Raw genomic sequence first — 17,415 nt, forward strand, 5'->3', positions numbered from 1 at the left:
AGATGGACCAACGTAGTAGTTTCGGGTTTTCCCCCCGCATCTGCATGAGCCATTGCAGGGGTCGATGATCGGTCTGGACCCGGAAGTGGGTGCCGAAGAGATAAGGCCGGAGCTTTTTGAGGGCCCACACCACGGCGAAGGCCTCCCTCTCGATGGTGCTCCAGCGTCGTTCTCGGGCCAGGAGCCGTCTGCTGATGAAAGCCAGTGGCTGGTCAAGTCCTTCGGGGTTCAGCTGGGAAAGGACTGCCCCAACGCCGTGGTCGGAGGCATCTGTTTGGACGATAAATTCCCGGCTGTAGTCGGGGGCCTGGAGCACCGGGGCGGAGCACATGGCGGCCTTCAGCTTCTCGAAGGCCGCTTGACAGTCTGGGGTCCAGTTGACCTCCTTGGGTTGGTTTTTAGAGGTGAGTTCCGTGAGGGGCCCTACGATGCTGCCATAGTCCCTCACGAACCGTCGGTAGTAGCCTGTGAGTCCCAGGAAGGCACGGACCTCGGTCTGGGTGATGGGGGACTGCCACGACTGGATGGCAGCGATCTTGAGTTGCAGCGGGGCCACCAGACCGCTTCCCACCTGGTGCCCGAGATAGGTCACGGACCCCTGGCAAATTTGGCATTTGCTGGCCTTGATCGTGAGGCCAGCTCGTTGGAGGGCCTGTAGCACCTCTCGGAGGTGGTGGAGGTGGTCGGACCAGTGGTGGCTGTACACAGCGATATCGTCCAGGTAGGCGGCGCTGAATCCTTCGAGTCCTGCCAGGACCTGGTTTACTAGCCGCTGAAATGTTGCTGGCGCATTCTTCATGCCGAATGGCATGACCTTGAAGTTATAGTGGCCATCAGGGGTAGAGAATGCCGATCGTTCTTGGGCCCGGGGTGTGAGACCGATCTGCCAGTAGCCCGCTGTCAGGTCGAAGATGCTGAGGTAGCGGGCAGCTCCCATGCGGTCGATTAGTTCATCTGCTCGGGGGATGGGGTGTGCGTCTGTTCTGGTGACCGCATTCAAGCCCCGGTAGTCGACGCAGAACCGGAGCTCCGGCGTGGCGCCGGGGGCGGCCGCTTTGGGGACCAGTACCACTGGGCTGGCCCAGGGGCTGTCTGAGGGCTCGATGATCCCGAGTGTGAGCATCTTGGCCACCTCCTCTTGGATGCAGGCCCGTACCCGATCTGGTACGCGGTAGGCCCGATGGCGGATAGGGGGACTGTCTCCAGTGTCCACGTCGTGTAAGCACCAGGGGGAGACCCCTGGGGTGAGGGAGAACAGGGTGGAGAACTGGAGCAGGAGGACTCGGCAGTCTTGGCGCTGTTCCAGGGTGAGGGCCTCCGAGAGTCGGACCCCGTCCACGGAGCCGTCCTTCTCCCGTGACCGTAGGAGGTCAGGAAGGGGTTCGGAGTCCTCCTCGGTTCCATTGTCGGTTGCCATCAGGAGACTGAGTTCGGAGCGTACAAAGTGGGGTTTCAGTCTATTAGCGTGGAGGACCCGGAGAGGGTTTCGGGAAGATTCCATATCGATGAGATAGGTGACAGGGCTCTTGCGCTCGATTACTTTGAAGGGCCCCGTCCATTTGTCTTGCAGGGCGCATGGTTCGGTAGGAGACATTACCCACACTTGTTGGCCGGGTTCAAATTCGATGGAGGATGCATTTTGATCGTACCACCTTTTCATGTCCTCCTGACTGGCCTCCAGGTTTGCTTTTGCCATCTCTCTGAACCTTCTGGTCTGGTTGCGGAGGGTTAGGAGGTACTTGAAAACATCTGGAGTGTTCTTTAGAGGGGGCATTTCCCAGCCTTCTTTGACTAGGCTGAGCGGGCCTCGCACCGGGTGTCCATACAAGAGTTCGAAAGGGCTGAAGCCGAGGGACTTCTGGGGAACTTCTCGGTAGGCAAAGAGAAGGCACGGTAGTAGCACATCCCACTGGCGACGGAGGGGCTCTTCCAACCCCCCAATCATCCCTTTGAGCGTGCGGTTGAATCGCTCAACCAGTCCGTTCCCTTGAGGGTGATAGGGGGTCGTGAATCGGTAGGTGACCCCACACTGTTGCCAGAGGGACTTCATGTATTTTGAGATAAAGTTCGTACCCCTGTCGCTGACGACTTCCCGGGGGAAGCCCACTCGAGAGAAGATCCCCATCAAGGCTCGACCCACTACTGGGGCTGTTATCGTACGAAGGGGGACCGCTTCAGGATAGCGGGTAGCGTGATCCACCAGGACCAGGATGAAGCGATGTCCCTGTGCTGTTCGGGGGTCCAGGGGCCCCACAATGTCTATTCCCACCCTTTCGAACGGGGTGGTCACCACGGGGAATGGTTGTAGGGGTGCCTTGAGTTTGCGGCCGCTCTTCCCACTGGCCTGGCAGGTCGGGCAGGACCGGCAATGGTTGGATACGTCATTTCTCATTTTGGGCCCAAAAAAGTGAGTCACCAGGCAGTGGTAGGTCTTGTCTTGGCCCAGGTGCCCGGCCAGGGGGACATCATGGGCTAGGTTCAACAGGAAGTCTCTGAAGTGGAGGGGCACCACCAGCACTCGCCCGGCCCCCAGTTCTGCGATTTTCTGTTCGCTGTACAAGGGATCATTGTCCCAATAAACCCAGTGGGCCCCGGTGGTGTCTCCTTGGCTCTGGGCGAGCGCTTGCTGTCGCAATCCCTCGAGAGAGGGGCAGGTCTTTTGCTCCTGCCGGAATTGTTCCTGGGTGGGCCCCCCTTCTTGACGCCACTGAGCCAGGTCGGGAAGCTCGGGGGGCTGTGTGGACCCCTCTGGGGTGGGGTCCCGGTGGTCGGTCTGGAGGAAGTCTTCTTCTGGAATGATCGAGGGCGGAGGTGCTGCCCATTCTGGTTCTTCTGGTCTAGGGATGGTGCGGGTGGCCATGGACCGGGTGGTTACGCACGCCCAGTCCGGGAGACCCAACATCCCACCGCTGCCACCAATGTTAGACGGGGACCTGGAGGGTCGGCCGAGCACAGTGATCGCACAGACAGGTAACTTCCCCCCCACAGATGGACACCACACAAAGCTTAAGGTAACACCTTTTATAGGCACTTCGGGTAGTAGAGTGGTACGATACAGGGCGATCAGGACACGATGATCCTCTCAATTCTAGTCTCTAGTAAGGGAAGGGGGTAGCGGGACAGTCTTGGTACCCACGGGTACGGGTGTGTAACGGTGATAGCTCACAATCCTCGAGCTCGGTGTTCGGAGGGGTCAGACCGCGGCAGCGCCGGCAGGTCCCGAAGAGGTCGTAGGTGGCACGGGCCGCGGCAGCGCCAGCAGGTCCCAACGAGGATGAGGGTTACGACGGGCCGCGGCAGCGCCAGCAGGTCCCACGAGAAGGCAGGTTGCAAAGGGCCGCGGCAGCGCCAGCAGGTCCCACGAGGATGAAGGTTACAACGGGCCGCGGCAGCGCCAGCAGGTCCCACGAGAATGCAGGTTGCAGAGGGCCGCGGCAGCGCCAGCAGGTCCCACGAGGATGAAGGTTGCAGAGGGCCGCGGCAGCGCCAGCAGGTCCCACGAGGATGAAGGTTGCAGAGGGCCGCGGCAGCGCCAGCAGGCAGGACAATAGTTCACAAGTCAGGGCTGTGGCAGCGCCAACAGTCCGTCAAGGATGAGTTCGTCGCGGTGTCTCTCGACTCCAGGATACAACTGCCTTCCTGTCCTGGGGCTGCCTCAGTTATAGGTCTGGCGCCCTTTGATGTCCGGACCCTCGCTCTTAGAGGTCGGGAGGTCCGGGATGAGGGAGTCCAGACACCCAGCAGGGGGGTGGAGCCAGCGCCCGAGGAGGCTGGGGGTGCTCGGCACCTGGCGGGGGAGAGCCATCGACACTTCGTACTCCCATTGACCTGCCAGTGGGCCGTTCACCTCCTGGGTGGAGGGTGGTGCCGGGATGTCGGGGCCTGGCCAGGCCCAGGGTTGGGGTCGGGCTGAGGCCGCGTGGTGCCGTGTCCAAGATGGCGGCTGGGCCGGGCAATGGTGCTGACGGTGGCCCGGCCCCTGTCCTGCGGGGAGGGAGCGAGCCCTTCATGTGGCCTGTCCAACAGCCACCTCAGTTCAGTCCCAGCTATATGCAAATCAGTCTTGACCCTGTTCCTCATGGGAACAGTCCAGCCAAGCCATGTCTTCCCTGAACCGGAAACCAGCATCCTGGGACCGGTTTCTGGGTAACACCCTTCAGCAGCCAGGCTAGCTTAAATCCAGTGGCACAGTGAGCAAGGGACTCACATCTGGGCATACCCTACCAACTTAGGGCGAACAAAGCAAACACAAGGAGATGATGGACGGAGCGTTGAAACTTTTCTGACACTCACCCCCAGTCACAGATCTGTGTTGAATCCATCATCATTCTTTAGCTCACTTCACCACCTCAGTTCAGACCCAGCTATATGCAAATTAGCAAAATACAACATATATCCTGAGCTAACACCAAGAAAACTTTAAGTGAGATGAACAAATAACAAGTCGCTGTTTTCTTCTTGTTCTTCTTTTATTTCACGTGGTAAACGTTCTTAAAATTCTCTAGCCAATTCTCTAGCCTAGAATGTTGTATTTTGTTAATAGGGCAATGAGATGATCATGCCTGTTGGTTGTAGAGAGATGGCCTAAACCTTATCCTTGGAGCTTTCCATATTGTTCACAACATTACTGATATCACTGTGACCCAGTGCAATTGTAACCCAGCCATCTTTTCTTGCATTTGTTATATGCAAATTAGTCTTGACAAGTTCGGGCTGGACTGTTCCATCTAGGAACAGGGTCAAGACTGATTTGCATATGGCTGGGTCCAAATGGGTGGTGTGGTGAGCAAAAGAATGATGGATTTAACACAGATCCTTGTGACTGGGGGTGAATGTTTGCATTGTCCAGCATTCCGTCCATCAATTGTTTCTTATGCATATGTTGCCCTAAGTGGGATGGGTATGCCCAGACGTGGGTCCAGGGCTCACTACACCACTGTATTCAAGGAAAACTGGCTGATGAAGGGTGATACTCTGAAACCGGTTCCAGGATGCTCGTTTTTAGTCCAGGGAGGACCTGGCTTGGCAGTTCGGGCTGGAAGACTGAATTGCATATGGCTGGGTCCAAACTGGGGTGGTATGTTGAGCAAAGAATGATGGATTTAACCAGGGCTTTAAGTGGGCCGGGTCTCAAAGGGTCTGAGCACCGGCAGTTTTTTTAAGGGGGGCTCGAAACGGGTCTCTATCGGGCTCTGTTTTGAGCCCTGGCACAGGCGGTCTGATTTTTTCCCCGACTGCAGTGCAGTCTGGAAAAAAGTGGCAGGGCGCAAAACAGCAGATAGAGACCAGTTTCGAGACAGCAGGCACGTCGATGTGCGCTGCCCACACTGCTCACTTGGGAAGTTACGGCATGACGTCATGCCAGGTGAGCGTTGTGGGGGAAGAGAAATCCTTTGAAGAGTCATTTTCTTTCTGGATTTCCCTTCTCTTTCTAAAACGCTAGAGCAGCAACATAGTTGTAGGGTCACCAGGGCAATATATGTAACAAACCATACATGCAGCTTATTTACCTTATGCAACTAATAACCATTGACAAAGTCAATAGTCCTCTCGGGTTGTGGGTATGATGTTACTTTTTGTATCACATATCTAGAAACAATTACAGAAACAGCAAAATACAAGTCGGGTGGCACACTATACTAAACACAGATTTTTAGCGTAAGTGTTTTAAAGCCACGCCCCTAATTACACTGGCCACGCCCCTTTGAGAGACCCGCCAGTTTTTTCCTCCCACTTAAAGCCCTGGATTTAACCTAGTTCCTTGTGAGTGGGGGTGAATGTTTGCATTGTCCAGCGTTCCTTCTATCAATTGTTTCTTTTTCATAGGTCACTCTTTTTTTGCTGGCAACTCCGAGGACATGAACAATAGACGCAGGGCCAATTCCTTCGTTCGCTCGACATAAAAACGCAAAAATAAATTTCCTTCGTTCGCTCTACATAAAAGCGCAAAAATAAATTATCAGGTGAACGTACATCGCACTGCCTCAAGTATCTACCGCCTAAAAGCTGCCATTTGGGCGCGTTCTACGCCAAAGACGGTCTCAAACAGGGACACGTTTAACGGAATTTGCATAAGAACCCCACCGAAGACATCAGTCACACATTTACACCCTGATAAGCCAACGTTATAACCTGCAGCAAAATGCTAAGGGGCAACGTTTTGCTAACGAGAGCACTGGGACATTAAAGGACCAGTTCGCTAACTAAAGTGGAAAGGGACGTAGAGTGTCACCCACCCTCCAGCTGTGCACGCACTACCGACTGCAAGGCCACACTCGGACTGAGGGCAGCGGTGTCAGCGTGCTTCTTTGCTGTTAGTGCCCACGGCCTAGCCATAGGCATTTTGATCACCACATGGATGGACCACAAACCCCACTGCAGTGCATTGTCTAAACTCCTCTCTTCATCCTTCGAGCATTTCTTCCAAGAACGGGCTCCAATCGACAGTCGTCTACCGGGTGCACTTCTTTGCTTCCGGTTTTAACTGCCCCGCCCAATTGCGTCATCCTCTTGGACCATTAACAACGCAGCTCTTCACTTGCAAACGACGCCTCACAGTCAAAACATTTGAGTCACGTGACAAAACGTCATCTGTTTGCGACAGCAAGACTTTCCAGTGATCACTACGGTCGCTGTACACTGCCTGTGAACAGCACAGAATCTCATCGGAACACAGTTGTCGCTCCAGATCCTCTAAAATAAAAAAGGTGGGTGCACGGTTAAACTTGCTTTATACTCCGCATGAGACGTTTTTCGCCGTTCAAATCGCGGTGCAAATGGAAACAAGCAAGAATGCACACTATGTTGTTGACTGTAAGGGCACCAGAGCTGGCCTAAAATCCTAATCCTTTTGAGTTCTAGAGTAGTGTGCTACTTGCTGAAAAGTGATTTGGCGCCTCGTCAGGAGCAGTAAGCGATATATAAATACAATTATAATACAATACATTGTCCAGGGAGGTGTTGCAGTACCGTCTTAAGTGACTCGGGTCATTGATGACATGGTGGAGAAAGATTTCCAGGTATTTGTGTGTATGCAGTGATTCCTGAATTTCAGTACGATATAGGAAATACCAAATTATTGGCCTCCCATTATTAATTACCTAGCCCACAGGAACTTACATCCCCTTAACCTTCGTGTCATCCATGCGCGAGATCATCTGGAATCTAACTGTGACATCGGATTAATTAATCACTAGATATGCCAAATAAGTGCTTCCGAGATAGGGCCTAATTGTCATAGCATTGCCCTTCCCACAGGTCTTGCAATTCCTTCACAGTATTTAATTTAAATTCGTAGAATGTTCACTTCAAATTGGTGAACCGACGATACTATAAATAATAATACCACATTTGTTAAGTGCAAATGTATCACCCCTAAGGGTATCCAGGCGCTGAGGGTGCTGTCAGGGAGATTAAGTGAGCTATTTCCCAGAGTCAGATGATGCCGAGCTGGCGCCGGGGATCGTTCCGTGAGCCCCATGCTCTGGAGTCATCCGCTCAAGCACTGCACCACACCTCTCCCAAATGATACCGCCTTGCCAATTTCACTGTAAAGTAAATAAAATCCCTACATTCAACCTAGTCTTCCTTGCACCTAGTATTCTGCTCTTCTCCGCACCAGAACTAATATTCCGATAACTCACCAACAGACTATTGGGCACTAAATCCAATCCCTGCTCGAATGTCAATCAAAGGAGTCTTGCTGCCCGGTGTCCGATTGCTACAGTAACTGTACTTTATTAACTGTTGCAGGTAGCTTTTAGACAGATTAAGTGGTTTGTGCCTACCGCGCAACATTTGCCTCCGTCTGTTAAGGTGGCTGCCACTTACACATCTGCTCTTTGTTGTAATCTACAAAGTTATTACTCAGGCTTTGGTTTAAATGTACAAGTTGAATGGTGCTTCCTCGACGGAACATGGACCATGCAGAGAGTCCTATATGCTCCGACGTGGCTCCTGCTGGTAGTGGGCATATCTTTTTTAACTACTACAATGGGACCCATAACAGCCACGGTAAACCCAGAGGCACCACATTTTCAGGCACAGTAAGTTGGATGCCAATTTTTATGAAAATCTGGTGTCATACTAACTTGTACAACAGCCTCTAACCCTGACCGCTTGTAGAGTGAACGGTGTTGGCTATCCTGGAGGGATAGAGTCTGAGGGGTGGGGAGTGGTTTGTAGTGGGTTCAGAAAGTGATCTGCCTAGGTCCTTTCACTCACTTTGGGAATGCTGACTCTGTTGTATTGATCAAACTGGACACTTCTAGGTTAGTGTGTGGACATCAGGCCATAGTATTGTAACCTCAACAAGTATGCTAATACCGGTAGGCTTCTCGCCCTCTCAGCACATTACTTTTAATTGCGCCTTAGCTGTAATCCTGCAGCCCGTGGTTCAGATCTCTCCCCTTGTTTATTACAATACTAAAGGTATTAATCTAGATCCAGTGCGTTATCAGTTCTAGTTGCAAATTGATGAAGCAATGAGTGTTTTATGGATTCCTAGACTATGGGCTGAATTTGGGAAAGAGACTGCATGCATATAACTAAAAAACAAGCAGTGGAAATGCAATAGGTCTCGCATTAGAAAAGTTGGAGCTATTGGTCTTGTAAATGACAAATATTTTATTTATTTGTTGGTTTTTAAAATAGCTAAATTGATAGCTTTGTCATTTACAAGGACATTAATTATAACTTTCGCGAATGTGACACCTATAGCATTTGGAATGCAACATGTTTTGTATTTACGTGACTTAGATGGCAGCTCTGGTCGTTAGGCCACATCTCTAGAGAGCAGGAGAGTGCAGCAGGGGAGAGAAGCACAGCAATGCAATAGGTCTCGCATTAGGAAAGTTTGAGCTATTGGTATTGTAAAGGACACATTTTTAGGGCTCGCCTGCTGATGCGCTTCAGCGCATAGCTGGCGAAGCTCTATTGTGGCTTAAACAGAGGTTAACCACCACTGGCGATTCCACTGGCGATTCCTTCAAGTGCATGTGCTTTTTAGGTCATTGCGCTTGCGCAAGCCCTAAAAAGCGCGTGCACAATGCCACCAGCCGCCTGCCTGCCTGCCTCGCATTACCACATCAAAGGCAGCCCTCCGAGCGCATTTCTCACCCCCTAATTATTCACGGCCGGCCGGCAGGCACATCAAAGGCTGCTGCTGCCGTGACTCGCATTTCTCCTCCCTCCTCCCCTATCACTGCCCAGGCCGGCCGTACTTTCTCTTTACACGGGCGCCCATTCCTGAATCACTTGAAATCTCTCCACATTATTTGCATTTTGTTAATTAAAAAAATTAACTACAACACAGCGTTGCACATTTTTCTCGACTTCGGAAGGATGAGTCCCAATCTCATTTGTGCAAAGTGTTGTAATGGGATTATTGGAGAGTTAGAGAAACGTGCTCACAATACTTTTACGCGATGCTTGCTTCATTCGGCATTATGCTCAGTAGTGGATCGGATACTTTAATTTATCATGTAGGTCTCCGCTGCCAAAGAAATTCCACATGCCCGACGGCGTCTCTATCAGCCACACATGAGGCAAGGTTAATGTTGATATTTTACCGGACATAAGACTGTATCAACATGTACATGTTGCTGCGCTATGTTTACTGCGCTTTTCAAATAATTTGCTGCGTTTTAACAGAGTGCATCCAAAATATAAGCTGTATGTCTCACTGCTTGTTAAAGTTTTCAATTCTTCTCTACCTTTCCAGAAATTTTCGTTAAGTTGTCTTAAGTGCCATTAATTGGTCACCATCACCGCCCAGGCCGGCCGTACTTTCTCTTTACACGGGCGCCCATTCCTGAATCACTTGAAATCTCTCCACATTATTTGCATTTTGTTAATTAAAAAAATTAACTACAACACAGCGTTGCACATTTTTCTCGACTTCGGAAGGATGAGTCCCAATCTCATTTGTGCAAAGTGTTGTAATGGGATTATTGGAGAGTTAGAGAAACGTGCTCACAAGTTACATTTTTATGCAAATCATCTGAGTAAATAAACAATAGCATGGTGCCGTTTGCGTCCTTGACTTGATCTGGTTTTTATTTTTATTTTGCTATTATTCTCACAAAGGCTAAGGTCTGCCTACTTTAGTATTAAGTGCTATACGTCGCATAAGCAACAGCTAACCATTCACTCACCCACGCAACGCCACTCACCCACGCAACGCCACTCACCCACGCAACGCCACTCACCCACGCAACGCCACTCACCCACGCAACGCCACTCACCCACGCAACGCCACTCACCCACGCAACGCCACTCACACACGCAACGCCACTCACACACGCAACGCCACACACATGCAACGCCACACACACATGCAACGCCACACACACATGCAACGCCACACACACATGCAACGCCACACACACATGCAACGCCACACACACATGCAACGCCACTCACACACGCAACGCCACTCACACACGCAACGGCACTCACACACGCAACGCCACTCACACACGCAACGGCACTCACACACGCAACGGCACTCACACACGCAACGCCACTCACACACGCAACGCCACTCAACAACGCAACGCCACTCACACACGCAACGCCACTCACACACGCAACGCCACTCACACACGCAACGGCACTCACACACGCAACGCCACTCACACACGCAACGCCACTCACACACGCAACGCCACTCACACACGCAACGCCACTCACACACGCAACGCCACTCAACAACGCAACGCCACTCAACAACGCAACGCCACTCACCCACGCAACGCCACTCACCCACGCAACGCCACTCACCCACGCAACGCCACTCACCCACGCAACGCCACTCACCCACGCAACGCCACTCACCCACGCAACGCCACTCACCCACGCAACGCCACTCACACACGCAACGCCACTCACACACGCAACGCCACTCACACACGCAACGCCACTCACACACGCAACGCCACTCACACACGCAACGCCACTCACACACGCAACGCCACTCACACACGCAACGCCACACACACATGCAACGCCACTCACACATGCAACGCCACACACGCAACGCCACACACACACGCAACGCCACACACACACGCAACGCCACTCACCCACGCAACGCCACTCACCCACGCAACGCCACTCACCCACGCAACGCCACTCACCCACGCAACGCCACTCAGCCACGCAACGCCACTCAGCCACGCAACGCCACTCAGCCACGCAACGCCACTCAGCCACGCAACGCCACTCAGCCACGCAACGCCACTCAGCCACGCCACTCAGCCACGCAACGCCACTCAGCCACGCAACGCCACTCAGCCACGCAACGCCACTTACCCACGCAACGCCACTCACCCACGCAACGCCACTCATCCACGCAACGCCACTCACCCACGCAACGCCACTCACCCACGCAACGCCACTCACCCACGCAACGCCACTCATCCACGCAACGCCACTCATCCACGCAACGCCACTCATCCACGCAACGCCACTCATCCACGCAACGCCACTCATCCATTTGCAAAACGAAAAATGTCAAACTCTTCTATTGCGAGACCTATTGCATTTTCAATGCTTGTTTATTTATGTGCTTGTTTTGAAAATAGCGAAATTAATAGCTTTGTTATTTACAATGCCAATAGTTTTATCTTTCGCAAATGTGACACCTATTGTAACACAATATGTGTTGTAGCAGTGAGGGTGTGTGAGGGTGAGGGAGTGTGAGGGAGAGTGGGTGTGTGAGGGTGAGGGTGTGAGGCTGAGTGAGGGTGAGACCTCAGCAGCATGAAATGCCAGCAGTGCACATGTTTTGTATTTGATCTTGATTGTAAAAAAGAAAGTATAATCCACTACAGGACATATTAATTAAATCGGAGGAAGGTCGCAAAAGTAGCTCTTGGAATAGTGTGACTTTTTTCAAATAATTTTAGGAAATGGCTGCTAGGAATGGTCTGACAAATGTGCGTTCGTTTTAAAGGACTTAGTGCTGGTTATTCAAATAGATAGTGAGGAGAGGGGAGAGTGAGGATGGGGGAGAGTGAGGAGAGGGTAGAGGGAGGGGAGAAAGGGGGAGAGTGAGGAGAGAGGGGAGAGTGATGAGAGAGGGGGAGAGGATACAGAGAGGAGAGTAGAGAAAGGGGAGAGAGTGAGTATAGAGAGGTGAGAGAGAGAGTGAGGGGAGTGGGAGAAGATGGGAGTGAGGATAGAGGGTAGAGGTGAGGAATGAGGTAAGAGTGTGAGGGTGTAGAGGGAGGGGAGAGAGGAGAGGGGATAAAGGGGAGAGAGTGAGGGGAGAGTGAAGAGAGGGAGGAGGGGATGTTGAGGAGAGAGGGAAGATGGGAGGCGGAAGAGTTATTTTCCACTTTTCAAAAAGCCTTTAAAAAATAGTTTACAGGAATCTACAAAGATATGCGTGTCAGTGAAATCATTTAATAAAATACACTGTGAGATTATTTTAAAATTCAGGTCATATATGTATAAAGAGCCACGTATCTGCAGTGTACAAAAAGTAATAAAAGAAACGTTGCAAAAAACCGTAAAAAAGCAATTATAGCGCATGCTCAAAGAAGACAATTGTCCGATGCATGGAGGAGACTAAAATCTGTTTGGAAATGCCTAAGAATATATACTGTTCGACGAGTGGATCCGTAGAGAATCAAAGAAGGAAGAGAAGGACCATAGGTTTCATATTCTTATAAATAAGACCCAAGTATTTACATTTGGAATGGGAATTAAATGATAGAAGTATCAACTGCCAAATACCTGAACCTAACTCGCTCGCTCTCATACTGTTTTTTTCTGGATTTTTGAAATGCAACAATTAACCTGCTGACAAAACAAAAGGTAAATGTGCTGATTTAAGTAATGCTGCATGAATGCTAGTGAGTGGGAAAGCTGCTTAAAGAGTTTAGAAGGGGGAGGAATGTTCCCAGTGCCTTGTCCTTATAGTTTAAACAGCTGCTGGGTGAGGAATTGGGGATGCACAGGCACGGCTTGTGGTTTCACGGCGTCTGTCGTGGGCTCTGTATGGGGTGGATCGACAAATTATTTAAAACTGTGGTGCACTTTAGCACAACGAAAAAATGGGTGGGCGGGGGTGTTATCGATTATAGCATGTGCTATTATTCACTTATTGTCCCATGTGCTTTTCCTTAACTATACCATGTTGTACTTGCCAAATGGTATTACGATGTTATGTTAAAATGTGGACATTATACGTGTGTACGGCACTGGAGAGAGTTGCTTATGTGCTGCTCTCAGTGTTCAGCTGGGGCATTACATGCAATACAAAGCTTAACTTAGACTAGCGTGTGAGCGGAAATTATTACAATTAATGGCGATGAGCTGCTCAAGGCCTCAGCAATGGAACCCATGGTGTTGGATGAAAGGGTAAGGCACAGTGCAATTTTGAAGTACATACTTTTGTGAAGAATACAGAAGAAAATGAGATCCGTCCGAATCAGAAAATTTAAACAAGTGTTCGGTTGAAAACGAGGAACGTCCAAAACAGAAAATCGGTCAGAAAATTATAGTGCATGTTCGGATGCAGGCTTCTACTAAATAAACAATATTGGATGAACTACATTGAATGGCAGTTAAATCCATGTGGCAGTTGATTCCATTCAGGAGAAAAGAGCCCCGGGCACAGAGTGAGTGAAAGAGGAAACCCTGTGACGTAGTTACTACGAGGCAAGTAACTGGAGGTGTCTCACGCACTGTTAAACAACGTGGAGGCCAGTTCGGAAGGAAAACAAGTTAAATAAGGAGACAGGCCGTGAAACTGAAAGCACGGCCGGCCGTGAAAGCCTTTGATCCGGCATGAAACTGAAAGCACGGCCGGCCGGCCGTGAAAGCCTTTGATCCGGCAGGGGGTGGAGCGGCACCAAGCTGGGCAACAGATGGCTGGCGATTTGATGCTGTGCACGCACATTTTAGGTCAATGCGCTTGCGCATTGACCTAAAAGCGCACGGGCACAGCATCAAATCGCCAGTCTAGGTAAGGTCTGTTTAAGCCCCTTTAGTCTCGCTCCGCTCAATGCGCATGCGCATTGAGAGGCAAGACCTAAAACATCGCCAAAGCCAAAAGATCTTTGTCTGTGCGAGAGCTATTGGCTCTGTCAATGTAATCTGTTTCAGTATGTTGTACTGTTGCGCGACTGCAGTGCAGCATTCCTGAAAGTAAACGCAAAAACGTGTCTGATGCGCTGTCTCATGGTCCCAGCACTTTTGTTTCTTTACTTTTCAGACATGCTGCACAGCAATATCAGCACCGCTGTACAACATTGCTAAGAAAAACATTGACAAAGCCAATAGCTCTCACATAGGCTAGACCTATTGGCTTTGCCAATGCTTGTTGGTAATGAAAGTAGTTGTGTAGTTGACTGATCAGTCTCGTCTAATCTTTTTATCTTTTAGGAGATGATGGGCCATTGAAAATTACTTGATTCACAATCCAGTCGTGATTTTAATAAAAAAAATCTAAGAGGAATCTGTCATATTTGATAAGAATGAACTAGGTAATCAAACCCATATTTCTAGGGATTAAATGTGAAGTGCCCTAGAAGGTGGTGTGGTGAGGGATAACTGAGAAGTTTGAAAAGCCCATGATATTTCAGAAGAATTTTAGAACGGAATGTGTAGTATTGATGACCACTTATTTCCTGCATTGTTGTGCATTTTTATTTTGCAAGTACAGACATTTTCTTTGAAGAAATTCCGCACACAGTAAGTTTTAAAAAAAATGCAGTAGAGTATTCATTCACTTTGAATTAAATCAAGGTACCATACAGGGTTGTCCACTGTCTCCACCTTTATTCCTTCTAATTATCAAACCCTTATTACATTTGGTTAGACTAAATAAAGACATTAAGGGCTTAAAGGTTAAAAACCTCATCCAAGGCTGCTGCGTACTCGGAAATATACTCCTTTTTTTACCAAAATAATAAGGAGCAGTCAATTAAAGCCTTAATCGAAACTATAGAAATATGTTCCGTATTCTCTGGATATTCTTTAAATAGGGACACACCTGATGTCATTGCTTTAAATAAATTGGATGTCCAAGAACTTTTAGGAGCCTCAAAATTAGTTTGGTAAGCCCTTCTCATAATATATCTTGGCATTACATTTAACAATAACCAATAATCAATTGGGCATAGTGAAACCACTGCACTTAAGAACATGTTGGATCTCCTGGAAGGTAGTTCTCCCAGGTGTTTAACATTGTAGGGAAGAATTGAAACGGATAACTATCTATAGCATATGATTCCTGCAGAACTTTCAGACAACTTTTTTTTTTTAACTTTTATAGAAAATATATTCAGTTTTCTTTGGAGGGAAAAACAACCTAGAATCTCTTTAAAGAAATTAAAACTTCCCATGGAGGATTCAAAAAAGGTAACTTTAAAGACTACAAAGTAGGATTTACATTTAAACAAACAAGGCTCAAGATGGTCATCTGAATTTTGCTCATATCACCCAATATACTTGGAAGTGGAAAAATCAACAATCCAAAGCTCAAATCTTCTTTCTTTCTGGACCATTTTAAAAAACAAAAAAATGAATGCGTAACATTCCTTTTGTGAAAAAAAAGCATTAAAATAGAAGGTTAAATCATAAATTGGAGTGAGGGGCACTCAAGGGATATGCATAGTAAAGCAGTTGGGTAAGAAGACCAAGCAAATTTAATTTTCTGCACTTCAAAGTATCTACAATTTAGAAAACACTGAGTTGTATCGCCGTCAAAGGATTAAAGTTGCGACTGCCAAAGCTAAAAAAAAAATATATATATATATGGATCCCTTTAACATTGGTCTTTTATCCTCTTTAGGAAAAGTAAGACACATTGTCTTTAAAACTTCTTCTCCCCAAGTCCACTAAACTAACGCAATCTAAATGGGAATCAGAAAAATATCTCCGACCAAGCTGTATACAACCGCCCATTGATTTGGACCTGTCCTTTTAAGAGTAAAATAGCAACCTCTCTTTGTCAAACATAATTATTTACTAAAGGGGCTTAATAATCCAAATAGCAACGAGGAACATCTTCTTGATCTGCTTACCACACTTGGATGTACAGTTATTTTATACAATTGTAAAAGCTTTTCAAAGATCTCTTTTCAACTCTGGAAAGAATGGTTGATTTTTATTTGAGAAGTGGATAACATTACACTGCAGTAAATCCCCTGCAAACCCAAAACATGTCCTTTATGGGAGAAACTAGACCCCCATTAACTGCCATAAACATTTGTACACAATACATGAATCAATTGTAATTCAGGCCGTATCTGTATTATTCCTTCTTCAGAATGATTTACTTAATTGTTATGTTTATTGTATTATGATGGTTAGTATGTCATTCCAAACTACATATTGATACACAGGTCTTGTTCTTTTTTTTTTTTTTTTGTAATCTCAATGATTCATGTACTTTACTCCAAATAATAAAGTGTAGAATTAAAAAAAGTAATGTATGAGTTTGTTAGGTTTCTGTTTGTGTCGGATGAACCAGGTTCCAAATTCTGCAGTTACTTGCAATGGCAAAATAGGACCTTTTCATGGGGAAAATTGAATGTCTCTATGTTGTGTTTTGGGATTTTTCCTTTCACAGTAACAGGCCCACCCAAATGTGTGATACAGTTTTTATTGCAAGAAGTGTGGAATACATTAACTGAACATTTGTTATTATAAGTTGAATTCTTCTCAAGGTTTGGCTTCCAATTGTAAGCTAGTGTGCAAGAAAGAACACATTCAGCAAGATACCCTTTAAAACACGATACTATTGAGCACTCGAAATTCAGAGCTCAACAAATAACCACTTCTCCTAAACTCTGTATCTAGTTCACATTTAAAAATGCATCGCCATTTTCCATTCATTAGATGTTTTCATATGGATTGCTGCATGGTCGGTACAGAGTGAAAAATAGTTATAATCTACAGCTCAGTTGTTGGTCCTGTGTATCTCCTGTTTTTTTGTACAACCAACAAACACTGTGTATCACTGCAAACAGAAGGCTTTAATAGATGTACAAGTATATTAGTTTTGTAAATCTGCTATTTGAACCAATAATTACTCACTAATGTCAAGCTTTTTTTGTTCTTATTTGTTTTGATTTCAAGTATTAGTTTCTTTGGTAAAACCGTGCATGATCTACACAAATGTCCCCTTGCTGAATATAGATTTTTGTCAAGTTTTCAGAAATATATAGCTTTGTGGGTTCACCCCTGAGTTTCACACAGTTTCCTCCACAATCTGCAAGTAGGTTAAAACCACAAAAAAGGAACCATGGATTACTACTTACAAAAATGCAAAAGCTGTGATAAAAAATTGGATCTTTTTCAACTCTGTTTTTGAAAGCTTGGAAGATGGTGATCTAATCACAGCACAACCCAATTTTAAACCTTCTCCACTCAACACCGCCTCCACCATATAAACTGTTA

The 17,415-nt window shown here is 47.8% G+C and overlaps 1 protein-coding gene across 1 annotated transcript in view; it reads left to right on the forward strand.

The window, feature by feature from the left end:
• Positions 1-6,570: 6,570 nt before the first annotated feature.
• The window catches only part of C10H1orf35 (chromosome 10 C1orf35 homolog), a 101,057-nt gene continuing 90,212 nt past the window's right edge, over positions 6,571-17,415 (forward strand). The window contains exon 1 of the mRNA XM_078665330.1: positions 6,571-6,707. The gene's annotated coding sequence lies outside the window, so the exon portion shown is untranslated. The remainder of the gene's footprint in view (positions 6,708-17,415) is intronic.

This window comes from Lissotriton helveticus, chromosome 10, assembly GCF_964261635.1.
Source record: "Lissotriton helveticus chromosome 10, aLisHel1.1, whole genome shotgun sequence".
NCBI classification, from domain to species: domain Eukaryota; kingdom Metazoa; phylum Chordata; class Amphibia; order Caudata; family Salamandridae; genus Lissotriton; species Lissotriton helveticus.